This window comes from Aquarana catesbeiana, linkage group LG03, assembly GCF_042186555.1.
Source record: "Aquarana catesbeiana isolate 2022-GZ linkage group LG03, ASM4218655v1, whole genome shotgun sequence".
Classification (NCBI taxonomy): Eukaryota; Metazoa; Chordata; class Amphibia; order Anura; family Ranidae; genus Aquarana; species Aquarana catesbeiana.
The window spans coordinates 182,891,185-182,904,839 of NC_133326.1; the positions used below are offsets into that span (position 1 = coordinate 182,891,185).

Consider the following 13,655-nt stretch of genomic DNA (forward strand, 5'->3'; position numbering starts at 1 on the left):
ACAAGCTTAAAATTAGCCTTGAAAAAATTTTGTAAGTTTCAGCTGCCAAAGACTTCAGTAGGATTGGGCATTATGTTTAGGATTTATGGACTTCCTGCTGGGTTCACCAAACCTCCTGCAAACCAAACTTTATCTGATTCGCACATCTCTAATTAGAACCATTCATAAGAGGTATAAAACAGTGAGATCAAAATTGATAATGTCTTTTCTGTATAGCTGTTTATTCCTCACATCAACACTTTGCAAGGCTGCTTTTATGAATCTGTTCATAAAGTAGCTATTTTATGGATCATGAAACGCTCAATATATTTTATTGTCTTTATTGAAACGTGCTGCTCAGGTTTTCTGGTCATAATGATTAACATGCAGATTTGGTATGTAACACATTTGCATACTTAGAGGACATACAGGACAAATGAGGCTAGGAAATATTGCTATTTTTTGGAATAGACAGTGAGCTACTCCACCTCAAAATATGCTTCTATTTGTGTAATGTGAATTTTGAAGTGAATATAGGTGTTGCCTTAGAACTTATGGGGTTGATAAAATACCTGCAGTGATTATGAGCTAGACTTGAGATATAAATTTATCACTATCTATCCTCTTGCCACATCATTTAACTTTATAAGGTAAAGAATTGGTACAGCTGCTAGTCCAGTAAATTGATATAGAAACCAATTATAGGCTATTGATATGTGTGTGTGTGTATATATATATATATATATATATATTCACTTTTGTTGCCAGCGGTTGGTTTAGACATTAATGGCTGTGTGTTGAGTTATTTTGAGGGGACAGCAAATTCACACTGTTATACAAGCTGTACACTCACTACTTTACATTGTTGCAAAGTTTAATCAGTGTTGTCACACGAAAAGATGTAATAAAATGTTTACAAAAGTGTTTACAAAAGTGTGAGTGGTGTACTCACTTTTGTGAAATACTGTGTATATATATACATATTCTTCAAAAAGTTTCAGCACTTCTATATTTTCATTGGAAACAGTGAGGGCAGAAGGAGTAGTAAATGGTCGTGTCTAATGCCGCGTACACACGGTCGGACTTTTCGTCTACAAAAGTCCGACAGCCTGTCCGACAGACTTCCGACGTACCTTCGGCGGACTTGCGGCAGACTTTGTTACGAACGGACTTGCCTACACACGACCACACAAAAGTCCGACGGATTCGTACGTGATGACGTACACCGGACTAAAATAAGGAAGTTCATAGCCAGTAGCCAATAGCTGCCCTAGCATGGGTTTTTGTCCGTCGGACTAGCACACAGACGAGCGGATTTCGGGGTCCGTCGTACTTACGACGTAAAGATTTGAAGCATGTTTCAAATCTAAAGTCCGTCGGATTTGAGGCTAAAAAAGTCCGTTGAAAGTCCGGAGAAGCCCACACACGATCGGATTACCAGCCAGCTTTAGTCCGTCAGCGTCCGTTGGACTTTTGTAGACGAAAAGTCCGACCGTGTGTACGCGGCATAAGAGTGTCATGTGACTAGTCTGTCTGGAAATCCATCTGACCTTGCAGTTTAGTATAAGAGTTGTCATGCTGTAGTGAAGATGGCTGTGAAGCGTCTAAAAAAAACTGTGGAAACTTTTTAAAGAACCCTCATATATATAGTGACAGGACACCAGAAAAAAAACAACTATTGATTGTGTCAGGGATGGGAGATATCAAGATTCAGATTCCCAGATGTCCCAGATTCAAGCAATATACAGACTGTTTTTCTTTTTTGTGCTGTGTGATGAGCTTGCCGGTTAACTGAGTGGTCAATGAGATCAGCTAAAGCAGGTCTGAGTACTCTTCGCTCTATAAAATTCAGGCTCCTGAGGGAGGGTGCTCCATCCTGGAACCAGATCTCTGTGCAGGACAGACTGGGGTGCAGCAACTTGTTGCAAGTGCATTGCGGCTTCTCCGTTCGTGGTCTTCGTCTTCGTGGTCTTCGTCGGTGGTTCCTGCTCACTGTCGCAGGTAGCATATATCGTCCCAGCAAACCAGACTGAGACCCTTGAAACCACGCAATGTCGTCTCAAAAACAGACCTTCATAATAACTGAGATCCCTGCAACCACGTAATATCATCCCAGCAACCTGACACTCACTGACACCCTTGCAACCACGCATAAAACACTTTGCGGCACGCACCTACATGCAAACTAACTTGCAAACACACCTCAGTGGCAAACAATCAGCCACACAAACACACAGCGGCACCCAGTTTGCCATTTATCTCCAGTGGCACGCGGGCCACTCATCTTTTCTCTGTCTTTCTCCCTGTGGTTAGTTCAGGTTTCCATCCAGCACCAGGTTGGACTTTATCTCCCCAGATAAAAATAAAAAGGAAATAGGAGGGGAAGAATGTACAGTTCGGATCTTCACCAGGGTCAGTCGCATGACAGGGGTGAGCCAGTTTATTTCAGGTAAAGTCACACCAGGCCCCCTGTCAGACAGTTATCCACCAACTCAATGACTTCCTGCTCATCAAACAACCAGGCACACCACCAACAGATCTAGACAGGTTGAGGATAGTGTTCAGCAATCTCAACGTGCCCATAGCCAAGCACAAAATGAAAGGGCCGGCACACTCTATCACCTTCCTAGGTGTCACTCTGGACACACGTGCCATACAGGCTAGCTTGCCTCCTGACAAACTAGTCCGAACCAGGACAGTTATCCACGACTTCACCCGGTCACAGGGGTGCACCATGAGGCAGTTGCAATCCTTACTAGGGATGCCCAACTTCATGATAAGGATTGTTCCTCAAGGACGGTCCTTTACATCACAGCTTTTCTCACACCAGTGCAAAATCCAGACCAAGTTCTCAAACTAGACCAAGCAGCAGTAGCAGACTTAGCTATGTGGGACAAGTTCCTCACCAGCTGGAACAGCATTTCAATGTTCATCCTGGCAGTGTCAGACGAGCCACCATCGGTGGTTACCAATGCCGCAGCCTCCACGGGCCATTTTTCAGCCACCACTGGTTTGCCGAACCTTGGCCCCCAGAAATTCTCTTAAATTTCTGCTTCATCACTCTTCGAGCTGTATCCCATCGTGGCAACTGCCTATGTCTGGGACCACACTTGGACAGGACAGATGGTGCTCTTCACCACGGACAATCAGGCCATACCCGACATCATCTATAAAGGTAGATCCAAGTAACTCCCTATCATGTCCTTCCTGCGCAGGCTCGCACAGCTGTCACTCCGTCACCAGTTTAATATCTTCTGTAGACATAATCCAGGCAAATGCAAAATCGCAGCTGATGCGTTGTGCCGTTTCAACCTTATTTTGTTTTTCCAGTAGGACCAACCCAACAACTACCCCTGTCCCACCCTGATCGTTGCTGGCGATGGACTGAAGTCGCATCTCACCAATGCAACCCAGCTCATTAACCACTCCTTGGCACGCAACACACTGAAGGCCTATCGCACTGCTTGAAACACTTACCGCAAGTTTTTGGACTCTTGCCCCAGAGCAGCGATAGGCGACGTTAGAAACGTCCTAGCCTTCATATCGTATTGCCACACGCAGCTGGCCCTTTCTCACAATACTATCAGGCTATACCCAGCCGGTGTCCAGCATTTCCTGTCCTTACAGGACCCCAGTAAGCAATCAGTATTCTCGGCCCATGCAGTCAGGTCCCTCCTACAGGGCATACAGAAGCATCAACATCAAACCGTAGTCAGTAGCAAGCGCCTACCTATCACGAGTGCTCTCGTGATAGGTAGGAAATCCTTACTCGTTCTCTGTTTTGGGGCTTTGCCCAGCCTAGTCATCCAGGCGGCCATCTACTAGGCCTTCTGCGGTTTCCTATGACCTAGTAAATTTAGCGAATTTACTGGCAGCAGCTCCGGTAGTCAGACACTGCTCTGACACCACCTGACTCGCTTTCCGAACCATTACACTCTTCATCTCACAGTCTGCAAAACGCAACAAACTGCCCCGGGGTTGACAACAACCTTTTTCAGACTAACAATGCCTGATGCCCAGTGACGGTGCTTGACTGACTACTGTCTCATCTACCCAACCAATTTGATGGTAGCTCGTTGCTACCATTTCTAACCTGCCTACTGAGTGAAAGCCAGTTTATCAAGCATGTCAGGATCCTCCTAAGCAACTTGGGCTTCAACCCCAGTCAGTTCTCTGGACATTCCTTCTGGATTGGAGCAGCCTCAGCTGCCTCCCAACAGGGAGTACCAGATCACGTGATGAAGAAAATAGGCTGATGGAAGTCCACTTGTTTTGCCAAATACATCCCAAATCCTCAGGAAGAAATGGCATAAGACTTCACCAAGCTGGCTCAATAACCACAACAATCAATTAAGAGTTATTCCCCTATCTGAGTCTTTTGCCCCCTTTTCTTGGCATACCGACCAGACCACCAAGGCACACTTCATGTCTAATTATGTTGTAAGTCTTGTCGTGTGTTTATGTAATCCACATTTCTCTTGGTCATAAGGCCATGACCATAAATAAGAAGGTCAGTATGGTGGCCTGAATTTATGGGAGGAGCCCAGAGGATATTTAAGCAGCCCACTCACCCATGCTCTTTGTCGCTTCCAGTGCACAATACCCTCCCGTTCTTCCCTTTTTTGGGGCACTTCTCAGCACATCCTTCTTCATAAACTACCAATTACTTACCTTGGGTATGCCCCCTTGGGATATCGACCAGACCATCAAGGCACAATTCAGGTCTATGTATGTTGTAAGTCTTGTCATGTGCTTTTGTGATCCACATCTCTCTCAGTCATAGGGCCACGACCATAAATATATTATAAACACAAGCAGGGTTGCCAACACCAGATTATTATTTTTGTGTGACAAAACGTACCAAATTTACTGACAGAGCAAATTTACTGACAACCTGAAATATGACAGTAGCGCTTACAACAACTAAAACAATTAATATTTAAACATTATAAGCAATATGTAAAAGCGAATAATGCTTACAAAAGTAGTTTGCCTTGATTTCAGTTTAAAAGTCAAAGAGTGAGTATGGTTAAACGGGTAATTGGGTGTTTGAATATAATGCTGGATACCTGCTAACATCAAAACATGGGAAAATGGAACATCTTTTTTGGCACACCACAGTAAAAAAAAAGGGCAAGGTTACATTGTGTTTAAATAGGTATAGTTAGAGTCTGAGCCTACTTATAAAACCCAATAGATTTACATGTTGTGCAGTCTCTGTAGCCACAAAATACTTCTTAACAACTGTTCTATGAGCAAGACACATAAACCTAAGACCATATTCACACTGGCACTCCTGCTGCATTTAGATGTTCTAAATGTTGGAAAAGTCACCTGGGAAGTATAAACAACTTGTTCTGCTTCCCAGTTCATTGTTTTTCCTATCACATAGGATCCTGGAAGCACAGAATTGTATTTTCTCTAAATGTAGCAAAAGAGATGGCATCTAAATTCATGCAAACACTTGGTGTAAATGGTACCACTGAAAACGCATTACATGCATTTAAATGCTTTTAGAAATGTCTTCTAAATGAACATAAACTCAGTTTTGACAGTGACGGTATAAATGAAGCCTAAACATTCTTTTTTAAAATAAAACAAAATGACAAAAGCGGGCTAATACTTTGCCTGAGCCTACCTGAATTGGGCAACTGTTGAGAAAATAAACACTTTAGGCAAACATAACATAGCAGATAAAGTGTAAGTGTAAGCATGTGTGGCTTGTAACATGCTATACAGTATATAAGGCTCAATTCACAAAGCAGACACACCAGGGTGATCCTTTTTTTCAAAAAAGTGACAATTATTTTCTGCCGAGTTCAACGAAATGTTAAAATTACAGTCACATGACTAAAATAAAGATCCTTATCCCTTGTTTTCAAACTTTGTGAACTGATCCGATGGAGTGTAGCAGTCATGTAATGTATTACATAGTGTAGATCAGTAGTTCTTCACAAAAACACTGTGATCAGTAGTGAGAACAATGGGGGGCAACAGTATAGCACAGCCTGCCCTGAGCTCAACCAATCTTGATCATGAACCAGCTGATGTTTGAACTGCGCATGCTCAGTCCATAAATGATTGGATTTAGGCTGTTTTTACTAGTGCTTGCTCCCTTCCATTGACAATTATGAATAGGAGGAAAAAAAAGCCCTTTTTAACAATCTGTCTATAGATTAAGACAGCTCTGATCGCAAGTAGCTTTTTGTGTTCCAGACATATTTCACTGAAGTAGTGATTCACAGCATACTCTCCTTGTTACTTAAGGTCTTATGGAGACTGTTATGCAGCCACATGTTACTCTGATTGAGCCACAGAACCTTTGCTGTAAAAAAAAATCCATGTTTGTGCAACTTTCATCGTTTTTTTTTTTTATATATATATATTATTCTGCATGCATGCTCTTTTCCATCCTGGACCTAATTTGTACTAGCTGTTTATTGCACCTGTTCAGTAAGCTAGTCATTCCCTGTCCGATCATTCATGTTTAAATTACTATAGTATGTTTTCCTTGCTTTTAAGGATACAAGGTATAATCTATGAAGGAAGATATTTTTAATTCAATTTGCTTTAAAAATCAGTTTGCCATAGGTACAGTGTAAAGTGGCTTTAACTTGATAGGCTTTTATTTTACCTACCTTTTTTTATGCTCCTACCTAGCAGCAGTGTCTTGTCTATGCCTTGTCTATTTTTAGTTCATTGATTCGGTCAATAATTGATCATTTTAGCCCCTACACACTGACTTAGAAAATACTTGACACTTGCAGGTAACAGTTGTAAATAAAACATGCAATGCATGCACTGCAACTTTTTTTTTTTTTTATAAAGAAGTTTTATTGAAGAGCTGTACAATACACTTCATAGAGCGGAATTGCTGGAGGGACACAGCCCACCTCTGTGACAATACTCAAAAAATGAACAATAACAGAGAGGTTAACAATAAACCTTTGCTTATTTATGAAAACAGAGAGAAGAGCCCTCAGACATTATAAGGAGACACCTGGTACTGAAAGTAGGCTCGACACCCCCAACGGGAACAAACTGTGTCGAGCACCGTCGAACAGCTGTAGTTAACCATAAGGTGTGTAATTAACCTGTTAAGGCCCATCGCGCCTTCCGGGAGAGTAAAGGTCCCAGACTGCGTGAGGGGGCCTTCCCAAGCCCTCCATGGCCAAAAGCCAATGGAACCAGGGGTGCCAAAAGTGTATCCTGAGGGATCCGGCTAGGGGGTTAACCCGCGGAAAAAGAGTCGAGAGACCAACTAATCGCAGTCAAGTGTGAAGTAGCACTGCAACTTTTAGAATCTGGATTGTTAACATTTTCTACTTCACGCAACCAGTATTCCATTTAATAAAACCATCCAAAATTATTGTCTTATCTGACCAAAGCCATGACCACTCACTTTGCATTTGGCAAACAAATCATGCAGTTTGTTTATCGAGTTCTGATATTTACACACCTCTGCCACACAGCACAGTCTTGTCTGGCAGGGCAGGAGGCCTACCTTTTCTCTGTTGCAGTTACATGAGACTTGGGGTCTTGTCCCTCCCCAAGTTTGTAAATAGATATAAAAAGAAGATACAGCACAATTGGGGGCTCCTTGTACTGCTTCCTAGTCTCTCATATGAGCTATGCTGTACAAAATATTGCAAGGGGTTGATACAAAGTCAAATTAAGATACTTACATTAGCAGTATTTAAAAATAAATGAATAATGTATTAGATACAGGGCTGCATTAATTCTGTATCTTTTATATCTACCTATAGTTCAGCCTTAAAGCAGCACCTTGAACTTAATGTCACTTGCTTCTCTACCTGTAGAAATATACACTAGAATAAAGTCAGAGAAAGAAAAGGTGAAGTAACTGAGATGCATGAAACAGATTGCTCTAAAGAATTTGGTGTAAAGTACTATTTCTTCTTACATAAAATTTTTACAACCTTGAAATCTTTACCAGCTAACGGCTTATCTTTGAAACGGCTGTTTCTTTGTGCAGAAATTGGCACCCTTTCAAGGCTGCATTTTGTTTCTATGGAGAACATATAAAAACTGTATGCATGAATGATGTTCTGTGCACCTTGTGCTCTTGTGCAAATAGGGCAATCAAGATACAGGTGCAGTAATTTGTAATGTAATAATATTTCAGTGTATACCCACTATTGTAAAGGAAAATTAGTAGGAGCAGTCTTAGCTCCTTCTGCTTTCTTCACCTCCGAAAGAAAAATAAATTGTGTTGGCTGATCTTAATAATCTTACCCCTTACCTTTTCTATTCATGTGGAAAGAGCTCAAATTAGTGATCCTCACACTAACATGTAGGATAAAGGGTTAGCTGGATGTAATCACAATTTTCTTTTTACCCATAAGTCCAATTTACTCAGGATGATAACATTTGCCTCCATGTACACATTAAATCCCTTATCTGCAGTGTGTAGATATCACTGGTGAGCTTTCACCCCCTCATTGGCCATCAGGAATGTGCAATAGGCAAGAAGAGGAGGGCATGCTCACACACACACACATCAGAAAGTATGTAGTATGAGTATGTGTCTAAGTGGAAAATCAATAATTTTCCACTTAGACACATACTCTGTGATTGGGAGAGGTTCTTTTTTTGACAGGCAAATCATTGGTACTTTCTGATGTGTGTGTGTGTGTAAGCATGCCCTCCTCTTCTTGCCTATTGCACATTCCTGTTGGCCAATGAGGTTGTACATGAATGTTATGGATGGGTTTAGCAGAAAGATCCAAAATGACTCAGGTATTTAAGCTTTGCCTGCCAAAATGGTCAGGCATTCAGCTGATACAGGAGTGCTTAAGAGGCTGTGGCAAGTATGTGCAGCAACTAGAGGTACCTACACTTATCTGTAGCAATTTGCCCGCATTCCACCTTGTTTCTGTTTGTATTAATTATTTGCAGTAAATCATGGAAACAACAATCCAGTAGTATATTCATGTTCTTTTACTAAACAAGAATGCTGCATATACAAACCACTCACAGTTACAGGAAGACAAGAAAACAATGCGAGATATACAGAATGCTACAAATATGTATACATACACACATGTACACAATCTACCCTTTCATAGCAAATGCTATAGTCTGTATACATTGGCATACACTTCTGTTATAGTTGGTCCATGAATTTCTTATTGAACAGGACTTTGGACATTAACCACTTCGCACAAAACAACGTACCCGTATGTCAGTACTTTGACGCTAAATACCAGGGTTATGGCAGCAGCTCGTTTTTGGGAACACTGTGCGTTTCTCCTTATGATGAAAGTGGTCTCCGTGGCGGATTCGCCACAAGATCACTTTTATCGGCGGTGAGAGAGGTGCCCACCTCCCTCCCGCCGCTCTCTGGTCATCTCCATTGCTTACTGTACCTGCCGGTAGTGGTGGAGACGATCGCGTCCTCTCCCGTAGAATCCTGGCTGCCGACTGATTGAAGATGGCCCCTGCTCAGCTCCATGGCATTTTAGTGTAAATATGAGATCTGAGGTCTTTTTGACCCCAGATCTCATATTTAAGAGGTCCTGTCATGCTTTTTTTCTATTGCAAGGGATGTTTACATTCCTTGTAATAGGAATAAAAGTGACCCAAAATTTAAAAAAAAAAAAAACAGTGTCAAAATAAAAAAAAAATTAAGCAAAATAAATAAGTTAAAAAAAAATGTATTAAAGCTCCCCGTCCCGACAAGTTTGCGCGCAGAAGCGAGCACATACGTGAGTAGCGCCCGCATATAAAAATGGTCTTTAAACCACACATGTGAGGTATAGCTGCAATTGTTAGAGTGAGAGCAATAATTCTAGCCCTAGGCCTCTTCTGTAGCTCAAAACTGGTAACCTGTAGAAATTTTCAAACATCACCCGTGGAGATTTTTAAGGGTAAAAGCTTGTTGCCATTCCACGAGCGGGCGCAATTTTGAAGCATGACATGTTGGGTATCAATTTACTTGGCGTAACATTATGTTTCACAATATAAAAAAAAAAATTGGGCTAAAACTTTACTGTTGTCTTATTTCTTAATTCAAAAAAGTGTATTTTTTCCAAAAAAAGTGCGCGCTTGTAAGACCGCTGCGCAATTATGGTGTGACAGAAAGTATTGCAATGACTGCCATTTTATTCTCTAGGGTGTTAGCATATATATATATATATATATATATATATATATATATATATATATAATTATATATATATAATGTTTGGGGGTTCTAAGTAATGTTTAAGCAAAAAAAATTACTTTAACTTGTAAACAAGTGTAAAAAAGAGGCTTGGGGCTGAAGTGGTTAAGTGTTCAAATTAAATGAGATCTACATTCTACTTGTGTAGTGCGATTTAAGTGCCCTTCTCACATCCCTCTTCATAAACAGTGAGGCAGCTGATTTCATTATCACACTGAAACTGAGGATTAGTCTTATACAGTATCTTGATGACAACTACATTTTAATCTCAGAACGTGGCTGCCCTGGAAACTTCATACAAAGTGTTATTGAGTTGGTACCTGGTCCCAGCTAGAATATCTAAATATGTTGCTAACTACCCACCTTTCTGCTTTAGGGGATGCAAAGAAGTAAGTATCCATCTACATATTTGGTGGACATGTCCAGTAATCAGAGAGTCTGGGTGGAAATGTTTAAAATTTTTAACACTTTAATCACTTTTCCCTGATTTTTTGATAACCCTTCTCAATAAATGTCCTCCAGATGTTACCAATTCACAATTGAAGTTATTTCTACAAGTACCGTAATTACTAAATCTAATCAAGCCATGGTGAAGGCCTGGAAAACCCTCGGACTCCCCCACCAAAACCGAGAACAGGATCACTCAGGCCATGTTCCATGGCAAAATTGAAGCCACAAGATAGAGTCCCTAAGTGCACTAAAATATAGGAACCCTGGTATAATAATCCACCCCAATCTGCCCTGTTTTGACTCTTCTCTTACTCTCTTAAGGGCCTTAAGGGACCTACTGCTATCTCCTATTAATATCAGGATCCAACATCTTTTCTCAAACCCCACACCTCTTCCTCCCTTCTGCTCACTATTATTCCCCTCCCCCATTTTCCATTACCTCCAAAGGTTTTATATGCACTTTTGTTTATTTGTTATGATATATAGAAAGTTTGGGACTTACAATTGAGCTGTTCAGTGTCATACACTTTTGACTATGTACACAGTTAATACTGCTGTACCTCTAACCAAGGCACTGCTGGATTAGCTGTCAACATACTTGTGCTTGTATCATAATTGTACCCTTGAGCCCAGGGTTGGACTGGGACAAAAATTTGGTCCTGGAATTCCTCATGACTGGCCCACTTTAATTTTGAGTGTCCCCAACAGCTCCCCCTTACATCAGAGTGCCCCCAACAGCATCCCCCTTACATCAGAGTGCCCCCAACAGCATCCCCCTTACATCAGAGTGTCCCCAACAGCGTCCCCCTTACATCAGTGTCCCCAATAGCATCCCCCTTACATCAGAGTGTCCCCAACAGCGCCCTCCTTACATCAGAATGTCCCCAACAGCATCCCCCTTACATCAGTGTCCCCAACAGCATCCCCCTTACATCAGAGTGTCCTCAACAGCGTCCCCCTTACATCAGAGTGTCCCCAACAGCGTCCCCCTTACATCAGTGTTCCCAACAGCGCCCCCCTTACATCAGAGTGTCCCCCTTACATCAGAGTGTCTTCAACAGCGTCCCCCTTACATCAGTGTCCCCAACAGCATCCCACTTACATCAGAGTGTCCCCAACAGCATCCCCCTTACATCAGAGTGTCCCCAACAGCATCCCCCTTACATCAGAGTGTCCCCAACAGCGTCCCCCTTACATGAGTGTCCCCAACAGCGCCCCCTTACATCAGAGTGTCCCCAATAACATCCCCCTTACATCAGAGTGTCCCCAACAGCGTCAGCCTTACATCAGAGTGTCCCCAACAGCATCCCCCTTACATCAGAGTGTCCCCAACAGCGTCCCCCTTACATCAGAGTATCCCCAACAGTGTCCCCCTTACATTAGAGTGTCCCCAACAGCGTCCCCCCTACATCAGAATGTCCCCAACAGCGTCCCCCTTACATCAGAGTGTCCCCAACAGCATCCCCCTTACATCAGAGTGTCCCCAACAGCGTCTCCCTTACATCAGAGTGTCCCCAACAGTGCCCCCTTACTTCAGAGTGTCCCCAACAGCTCCTCCCTTACATCAGAGTGTCCCCAACAGAATCCCTCGTACATCAGAGTGTCCCCAATAGCATCCCCTTTACATCTGTGTGTCCCCAACAACGTCCCTCTTACATCTGAGTGTCCCCAACAGCGTCCACCTTACATTAGAGTGTCCCCAACAGCGTACCCCTTACATCAGAGTGTCCTCAACAGCGTCCCCCTTACATCAGAGAGTCCCCAACAGCGTCCCCCTTACATCAGAGTGTCCCAATCAGCAGCTCCCTTCACATCAGAGTCCCCACCAGCAGCAAACTTTACATCACAGTCCCCACCAGCAGCCCACTTCACATCACAGTCCCCACCAGCAGCCCACTTCACATCTCAGTCCCCACCAGCAGCCCACTTCACTAACACAGTTAGTCTTGCTTAACCACTTCAATACCAGGCACTTCCCCCCTTCCTGCTCAAGCCAATTTTCAGCTTGTGCGGTCATGCTACTCTATACCCAAACAAAATTTTTATAATTTTGTTCCCAAAAATAGAGCTTTCTTTTGGTGGTATTTGATCACCTCTGTGTTTTTTTTGCTAAACAAATAAAAAAAAAAGACCGAAAATTTTGAAAAAAAAAGTTTTTCTTTGTTTCTGTTGTAAAATTTTGTAAATAAGTAAGTTTTCTCCTTCACTGATGGACTAATGAGGCTGCACTGACAGGCACTGATAAGGCATCACTGATGGGCACTGATGACGTGGCACCAATTAGGTGGCACTGATGATGGGAACTGATAGGCAGCACTGATGGGCACTGATAGGCAGCACTGATGGGCATTGATAGGTGGCACTGATGAGCACTGATAGGCGACTTTGAATGGCACTGAAAGGCTGCACTGATGGGCCCTTATGGGTGGCACTGATAGGCGTCACTGATGGATACTCATAGGCAGCACTGATGGGCACTGATAGGTGGCACTGATGGACACTGATGGGTGGCACTGATGTACACTAATGGATGTCACTGATAGGCATCACTGATGACACTGGCACTGGCAGGCATTGCTGATGGGCACTGATTGGCATCTATCTGGACACTGATTGGCATCTGTCTGGGCACTGACTGTCATCCCTAGTGGTCCAGGGTGGGCTACCTAGTGGCGATCTATTGTGGGCAACCCTGGTATTCCAGTGTGGGCATCCACGGGGGGGCTGTGCTGATAATGAGCGCAGACCCCCTGTCAGACACGAGTGAGGAAAAGCCGATAAACGGCTCTTCCTATTTACACTGTGATCAGCTGTGATTGCTCAGAAGCTCTTTACCGAGATCGGTGTTGCTGTGTGTCAGACTGACATGCCGCACCACAGATCGCCATGCTGCGCGCCCCCACGGTCACGCACCCTCACAGGCACGTGCCGGCTGTTATCCTGAAAGACATCATATGAGGTTAACAGAACTTCCGCCCGGACGTCATTCTGCTATAGGCCAGATGGGAAGTGGTTAAAGTGACTGTAAAGCTTTGTTCTT

At 43.0% G+C, this 13,655-nt stretch overlaps 1 protein-coding gene across 11 annotated transcripts in view; it reads left to right on the plus strand.

The window, feature by feature from the left end:
• The window catches only part of MAGI2 (membrane associated guanylate kinase, WW and PDZ domain containing 2), a 1,136,189-nt gene that overhangs the window by 535,230 nt on the left and 587,304 nt on the right, over nucleotides 1–13,655 (plus strand). The gene's annotated exons all lie outside the window — the stretch shown is intronic.